This window comes from Elephantulus edwardii, unplaced genomic scaffold (genome assembly GCF_000299155.1).
Source record: "Elephantulus edwardii isolate Elephantulus edwardi_28Jun2011 unplaced genomic scaffold, EleEdw1.0 scaffold00071, whole genome shotgun sequence".
Classification (NCBI taxonomy): Eukaryota; Metazoa; Chordata; class Mammalia; order Macroscelidea; family Macroscelididae; genus Elephantulus; species Elephantulus edwardii.
The window spans coordinates 5,504,102-5,512,805 of record NW_006399821.1 but is presented as its reverse complement, the minus strand read 5'-3'; the positions used below and the strand labels follow the sequence as shown (position 1 = coordinate 5,512,805).

The 8,704-nt window shown below is 37.0% G+C and overlaps 1 pseudogene; it reads left to right on the top strand.

Annotated features, from left to right (window-relative positions):
* Positions 1-397: 397 nt before the first annotated feature.
* Positions 398-8,704, top strand: part of LOC102868660 — a 13,785-nt pseudogene continuing 5,478 nt past the window's right edge.

Below are 8,704 nucleotides of genomic sequence, written 5' to 3'. Positions count from 1 at the left end.
GTTGAATGGGGTGGGTGGTTTTTAAAACATAGAGTCACACAACTTGATGGGTGGAGGTAGCAGTGGAAAAAGGAAATGGGAAAGATCTGGTGTGAAAACAATGTAAATGGACTTTGTTGGTAAATTAGTATAAAACAAAATTGTATTTTTTTTAAATATCTCACTAGTGATTCCACTAAGAGTCACTTCTGACTGGTTCTTGAAGACTCCTGGTCTTGGAAGAGGAGAGAGGGACAGACTACTGCCTTTTCTGAGTTAAGAAGAGAAAAATGAAGCTCTAGATTGCTCCCTGGATTGGCTTAGCATGTCCCTGAGCAGATGACCAGGACGATCCAATGTGTCTGGGTGCTACATGAGAAAGCTCAGGACTTTCTTCTGTGTCCCCTAGTCTGTGGCCATGGAGCAGCTGTCCAGCACCAATAATCACTTCACTCTGGACTTGTTCCATATTTTGAATGAGAAGAATCCCACGGGGAACATCTTCTTCTCTCCCTTCAACATCTCCTGTGCAGCGGCCTTGGTCCTTGCTGGGGCCAAAGGCAACAGCGCAACACAGCTGTCCAAGGTCGGTGACACTACCCTTTAGACTGTAAATAAGTTTCATGTCTGTCTGTATGCAGATTTGTGCTCTGTAGATCCTAAAATTACTACTAAGTGTATTTGAGAACAACTATTGTTTTTCTATGACACCAAATATTAAAAGTTCAGGCCAATGATCTATGTCCTGGATTTCATTCATCTTCAAACCTTTATTCTCCACCTTCCAATTGATGGGTTTTGTCCGGGGATATCCCTGTACTCTTTGGATTTATGCTCCTCAGAAAGGTGTTTTAACAACTGTCCTATCAGTCAGCCATATTCTCCTTGGCTAGGTACTTAGGATTCCTGCTTTGCATTGGATAACACACTGACCATCAATAATATCACACTAGGTATTATTTGCTTGGAGCATGATCAGCATTATTTTTGAATCTTCTTTTGTAACTGTCCTCAGCTCCCTGCCAGGCGTGAATAGAATTTTTTTAAATATATGTGTTTTGGTGGGACATTAAACTAAATTTTTAGTCTCAGGAATACTAAGATTTGGTGACATTTTCCTTCATTTTGCTCTGCATTTCCTTAAAAGTAGATGAAATTTTGCTGTATTGAACACGTTGTTGATAACTGCAAATCATAGAGACCCAATGCACCAAAGCTTTGAACCCTCCACTATGCTGAGCCAGTCTTATTGTTCATTACAACTAGCCCTGTTATCTCAGTTACTGTATTTATTGATCTCATTGTAAGCTTCCTGTTTTAGTGCTGTTCTGTCACTCTTCCAAGCATGATGTCCTTCATCATGTACTGATCCCTGCAGACAACATGCCCAAAGTATATCAGAAGGAGGAAAATCTTTTCCTCTGAAAAGCAAATTGACTTCACCTTCTCAAGCACAGAATTACGTGTCCTTTTCGTAGCACAGACTATGCTCATTATTCTTCTCCAGCACCACTCAAGTATCTATATTTCTTTTGTCATTATTAGTAAGTTCTAACTTTTGATGTATAGCAGGTAATTACAAAAACAAAGACATTAATCAGGTGCACCTTATTCCTTAGACTGGCATAATTGCTCCTTAGTATTCTGGCGAGGTCACTAACAGAATATTTTCTCAACGTAATTTGTCTTTTGGTTTTCTGACTGTCATGGAACCAATAGCTGAATTGTTAGCAATCTTCTCTTTTATCTATCTATCATGGGGCTGCCAATGGGCTCAGTAGAATCTATCTTTGGATATGGTAGTGGTTTTGTTTTTTAGTTTTTGGGGTTTTTGTTTGTTTGGTTTTTTGTTTTGTTTTTTCCTGGTGTTGAGCTTTAGTCCCTATTGAAGGCTATGGGTCCTTTACCTTCCTTCATTAGCACTTTAGGTCTTCTCTGTTTCAGCAATCAAGGTTGTGTCATTTGTATTACGGCAGGTTATTGTAAACTCTTCCTCCGATCATCATCATGCCACATTCCACTTCATAAAGTCTAGCCTCCCAAGTACTCTATTCCACATATGGATTCAGTACTATAGAGACAGGATACATCAATCCCTGACACACTTCTTTCTTGATTTAGAACCCTGAAGTATTTTCTTGTACTGTTTTGACCACTACTTCCTGGACTGAGCACAGGTTTCACATGAGCACAATCTCATATTCTGGGATCCACATTCTTCTCAAGGTTAGCCAAAATTTGTTGTGATCTATACGGTCAAATTCCTTTGCATTGCCAATGAAACACAAACAGGCATTCCTCTGGTACTCTGTGAAATTAGTTGTGTTGTCCCTAGTGCCATGACCTGTTCTAAAATCAATTTGCACTTCTGGCAGGTCTCTGTGGATGTTCTGTTACTGTTATTTGTAGATACAGTTCAGTAGATTTTGTCTGGATGTGATGTTAAGGATATTATTCAATAATTTCTACCCTCTCTTGGATCATGATTCTTTTGGAATGGAGTAAATAGAGATCTCTTCCTGTAGTTGACCAGGTAGCTGTCCTCCAGATTTCTTGGCACAGCCTGGTAAGCACACCCAGGGTTTCTTTTGTCTGTTCAGATATGCCAATTGGTATTCATAAATTCCTGGGACATTGTTTTCTGCTAATTCCTTCAGAGCAGCTTTATCACTATTTTCTCTTGAGTATATGTTGTTTTCATAAATTCATTTCTATCAGCCAGTTCTTTTTGGTATAGTGACTCAGTGAACGCCTTCCCTCTTCTATTTATTCTTCCTATAGTATTCAAATGTTTGCCCATAGCAGTTTTTACCACTGCATTCTTAAGAGCTGTCACTTGAGGCTTGAATTTGTCTTAAATTCCTTCCTCTTAAAGAAATGCCAATGACTTCATCCCTTTTGATTCTGACTCCTCCTCTAAAGGCATTGAATAAAATGTAACATTTCAATACTTAGTATTTTTTTGTTCCAGAGTTGGTAAAAGTGCTAATTTTTGTTGTTTATATTTTACCCTCCAGAAAAATAAATGTTACAGATATTTATCTATTTCCATATATATGAATAGTTATAGGTACAATTTTTCTTTTTCTTGGAAAAAATATCTTATAAACTTTCTGTAGGTATTTCAATCATTTATTTTTTAGTTTATTTATTAGTCATTCATATTTGTGGAGGAAAATTAGAAAAGAATAGTTTTGTATCAAATAATCAGGTTTCACAGAGATTTAAATTTTGGATTCAATAATGTTTGACCCAATGAAAAATTAAGAAAATGCTCATTGAGGAATCAACTGTAACCTTCATTAAAACATATTACTTTAATTTGAGGATCACAAACAGAATCCCTTTGGAATTTCAAAATAAATGCTCATGGAAAGAATGCTTCCTTTCTTTCAGGCATTTCATCTCGATAAGGTTGAGGAAGTTCATTCCAAGTTTCAGTGTCTGAATGCTGAAGTCAACAAACGTGATGCCTCCTATATGCTGAAACTTGTTAACAGGTTCTATGGCGAGAAGACCTATCACTTCCTCCCTGTAAGTAGTGCCTGCTGTGTACTCTCAAATGCCCCGGGCCACAGCATAAAGTCAGTTCCAAACTTTCAACCAAAAACCTAAACTCATCTTAGTTATCCTTCTATTTTTACAATAATGGTGTTATGTATTAATTGTTCTTAAGAAACTAAGTTCACATACCATAATCAGTGGTGATTAATTTTATAAACACATTAGGAATGAAGGAATGTGTGAAACACAATGTATACTAATTATGCATGTGAACCAATATTTAAAAACCCACAACTACAGATAAATTCAAGTCTTTGCTGTTTAGTGTGAGTTGACTCTGTTGAAATCCTCCAGGGAGATTTAGGTCTGTACTGCCCATCTTTCTTCCCCAGGGCATATAGTGGGTTAGAACCACTTGCCTCTGTGATGGCATTACAAATCCTTACTCATTGGTCACCAATATTTAGGAGCATTCAATTCCAGTATGATTTAACTTCCTGTGTCTGTGAGATGAGACCCCACAGAAAAGTGATATAGAAAGGAAACCTGGTGCAGAGAAGGTTGTTATTGCAGGACATGATGTTATGTGCCATGCTGCCTGCAGTGGGAGGATGTGCCAGGAGTCCCTTAAACAGTCAGCCAGTATTTGTTCCTTTATGAAAATCCTTTCAGACAGTTTGATAGCAAGAATTTCTAAATTGGATAAAATACCAAAAGTAGAAGAGTTAAGATCTGCTGGTGAGAATAGAATTCCCACTCTTAGAATGACTGCTGTTACTCTTACCTATTTTACATAACAATATTTGTATGTAATAAAAACTATTAATAACATTTCCTTTTTTTGTTTGTTTGTTTTTAGGATTTCTTGGCAACAATTCAGAAATTCTATGGGGCTGACCTGGCCAGTGTGGATTTCCAGCATGCCTCTGAGGAGGTGAGGAAGGAGATAAACCAGTGGGTCAAAGATCAGACAGAAGGTATAGGATAGAATGACACATGAACCTTTACCTCAGGCCCAAGATCCTTCTCTGTGTTTCTTCCCTGCTCTCTTCCACTCCCTCAGGTCTATCCTGATGCACTCAGAGTCAGATGGTGGTAAACGTGATGTCATCTTCTCACTTCATTAAAATCTAAAGAGCTTCCAAATATAAGAAATTTACCAAAATAATAGCTTAGACACAAGTTATCTAAAGTACCTAGATTCTTCTCCATGCCCCATCCTCACTACATTTCCTAAGTGACATTTGGAAATAACAGGTAATATTACATGTAAAACCAATAGAAGAAACATGCTGAAAAAAATCCAGCCTGCCTAAATTAATTTAATAGACATATATAAAAGGAATATAGAATATATTACCAGTCATCACATATTTTTGTCTACCAATATTTTTTCAAATAAATGCTACTTGTTGGGATGATTGTTGACTTGTTCAGTCTCACACCCTATTTCACATGTCTGTCTTCTGATTTCTACAGTGTCCTTTCCCATCAGCAGATTCCCATAACTAGGACACTCCTAGTCTGTGAGAAGAGACTTAGATCAAAAGGTCTTGGTTTGAATCATTATTATGAAAGTACACTGGTTGGATTTGAAAAGGTGAATTTATATTTATCTGAAAATTAAATAGAACTTATAAGGCACACTATCAAATAAAAATAGCCTTTTACATCCCACCAACAGTGAATAATGGTTCCAGTTTCTCCACAACCTCACCAGCATTTGTTGTTTGCTGTTTTGTTGAATTTTGCTATTCTTACTGAGGTACTATGGAGGCTTTATGGCGCTTTCTCAAAAAGCTGCAAATAGAAATACCATTTGACCCAGCAATTCCACTACTGGGAATATTCCCTAAAGAAACCATAACTGCCACCCAAGCAAATATATATACATCTCAGTTTATTGTGGCTTTGTTCACAATAGCAAAGAGATGGAAACAACCCAAGTGCCCATAAATGAATGAACAGATAAACTGTGATTATATTCACACAATGGAACAATACTACACTGCACTGAAAAACAAGGAACTTATGAAATATTACACAAAATGGTAATCCTGGAGGACATTATGCGGAGTGAAATATCACAGTTAAAAAAAGACAAATACTGCATAATGGCACGATTATAAAAGAGAACTGACATAGGGTTTGCGGAGAGACTGAGGAAAAGCAGATAAATAACATGTATTGGAGTACTATATATTGCATTGAAACAGATGAGGGAGAGAACTATTTAAAAAGGATACATGATTGGGTATTATTGTTATGACAGGAGTCAAGAATGAACGCAAGATAGCGGAATGGACTTAGGTGGGAGGTATTTTATAACAATGAAATAATTTTTCTTCTAATTTTCAAAGAGAAGAGCAAATAGTGCAGGGGTGGGCAGGGAGAAAATACAACAATGAATGACTGGAAATCCAAAGTCTCTGTAAACTTTCATTATAATTAATTTTTAAAAAATGTAAGCTAAAAAAAACCCAACCAAAAAAATAGCCTTTTAGCACCCACTTACCAAGTGTTGACATTCGATATGGTTAGACGTGTTCACGTTTCTGTTTACATAGCAATTAAGTTCCTTTAAACTTTGACTTAGTGCTGGAGAAGAGTATTGACCATACCATGGACTGCCAGGAGAACAATTAGGTCTGTCTTGGAGAGAATGAAACAATGTTTCTACTTGGAGGCTAGGATTTTGAAGCTCCTTCTCATATTCTTTGGGCACGTGGCCAGGGGGGATCAGTCATGGAGAAGGACATCATGTTTGGTAGCACGGAGAGACAGAACAGGAAAGGAATACTCTGGGTAAAATGAATTGACATGATGACTGGAGCAATGCCATCAGAAGAGTCAGGGTCAGTGAGCCTGCCTCAGAATAGGGGAGGGTTCAGATCTTTGTACATAAGGTTGCAATGAGTTGTAGGAGACTCAATGGCACATAACAGGAGCAGCAAAAAAGTTTGACTTCTGGGGAGCTCTGGTGGCCTAGTGGCAAGGAGTGTAACTACAATCCCAGAGGCAAATGGTTTGAATCCACCAGATGCTCTGCCGGGGAAGGAGGGACAATCTCCTCCTGTACCAGTCAGATCTGATTTGACGGTACACTCACACAAGAATAATAAAATAAAAACAAATTTAAAAAAACAGGTAAAACTTAAAAAAAAAAGTTTAACTTCTGTAACATAGGGTCGCTATGAGTAGCCAAGCAACTCGTCGGTACATAACAACACCAACAATCAATATAAATCATACACAATTTAAACCTTGGTTGAGTTTACTGAGTTTCTAGTTAAAGGAGAATGAAGTAGAAAACTACATATTTGAACCACGTTTGAACAAGTAGTGTAACATTGGTTCAAATGAGTTTATGACAGGAATATTTTTTTACAAAAATATTTGTCTTTTCAGGGAAAATTCCAGACTTCTTACCTTCAGGTGTGGTTAATAACATGACTAAACTCGTGCTGGTGAATGCCATCTATTTCATGGGAAAGTGGAAAAAAATATTTTATAAAGAGGACACAAAGGAAGCCCAGTTCCATTTAAATGAAGTAAGGAAATGTAATGTTAAAAAATAATTTGATGGGGGAAGGGTATGAGGGCAATGGAAATAATCTGCTCTCAAAAATAATATATTCTAATTTTATAAATAAATTAGTATAATTTTTTTTAAATCCCTTCTTAGAATTATACAAGTATACAATTAACTTGACTGATATGTCTCCTTCACCTGCTCAAAAAGAAAAAAATGGGAAAATGATGTATCAGGAGGATACATTTCTATATGGCTATGTCGATGAAGTAAAGTGCCATGTGTTAGTACTGCCTCATGAAGAAAACAACCTCAGCATGGTCATCCTGCTGCCACGTGACATTGAAGATGACTCCACAGGTCTGAAGAAGGTAATACTGAGATTGCCTGATGCCTCCCTTGTATGTCAGCTGGGAGAGATGGTCTGTCACCATTTACTGACACTGACTTTCCTTCTCAGTTCTTTCTGAGTCCCTTGAAATTAGTCCACCTACATTTACGACCTAATATACTAGGTTAAAAGATTAAGGAAAGGCTTACAAATCAGAGTGATGTAATACAGTTCTAAAGAACTATTATTAAATTTAGTATTACTACTGGAAAATTATTTTAGCTCTGGTCTTGGATCAACATTACAGGAAAGTGCAGCACAGAGAACTGCTTCCTTAAAGGAGAAAAAAACGACAGAAAATGAAACTGAAAACATGATATACAGCAACAGTGGAGTTAAAAATTAAGAGAAGATCTTTGAATGTATCCTTGCATCACTCCACCAATTAGCACTCTGGTAATTAGTATCATGTTGGCCTATCACAGTGATCCATGTGTGATGGGGGCTTAGTAAATTCTGAGTGGATGAATGGAGGGGAAATGGATGATGAAAGACATATGGATGTTATGAATAATGACTTTCTTAGTTCAAAGTTCTTATCATTGGGCCTTTGATGATCTGGAACATGACTGTTATTATTATGAACAGTTGCTATCAATTTCTAAAAGGAACCAAATCCTTCCCCAAATATCTGATTTTGCACAAATGTGAAGGAAACAAATTAGACTAGTACCAATGATGGTTCTTTTGCTTTGCTTATTACATATTGATAGCAAGAGTGGCATTTACTTCCTAAACGAAATGTCTCTGGAAACTATGAACTTTGATAAATGTCAATAGTTATAGAAAGACTTCAAGTCTTTTACTCGTAGGGTTGATATGAGTCATGCTAAACTCGAAAGCGATCAATAACAATTATTTTAAACGAGATTGAGTTCATTTCTTCTTTTCTTTTATTCTCATTCCAGATTGAGGAACAGTTGGCATTAGATAAACTGAATGAGTGAATCAATTCTAATAATTTGAAGGTAAATGAAGTCAAAGTCAGCTTGTGTAGGTTCAAGCCTGAAGAGAGCTACAATCTCAAAGACCACCTGACCCGCTGGATGTGCAGGATATACTTGATCGTAGTAAGGCAGATCTGTGTGGAATATCAGGAGACAAAGATCTTTATGCATCAGAGTTTGTTCATAAATCCTTTGTGGAAGTAAATGAAGAGGGTACAGTGGCTACAGCTGCCACAGGAGTGAACTTGGTACCATACTGCAAGTTATTAGATCAAAAAAATTTCAATGCTAACCATCCATTCCTTTTCTTTATCCAACATAATACCTCAAAGTGCATCCTCTTTTTTGGCC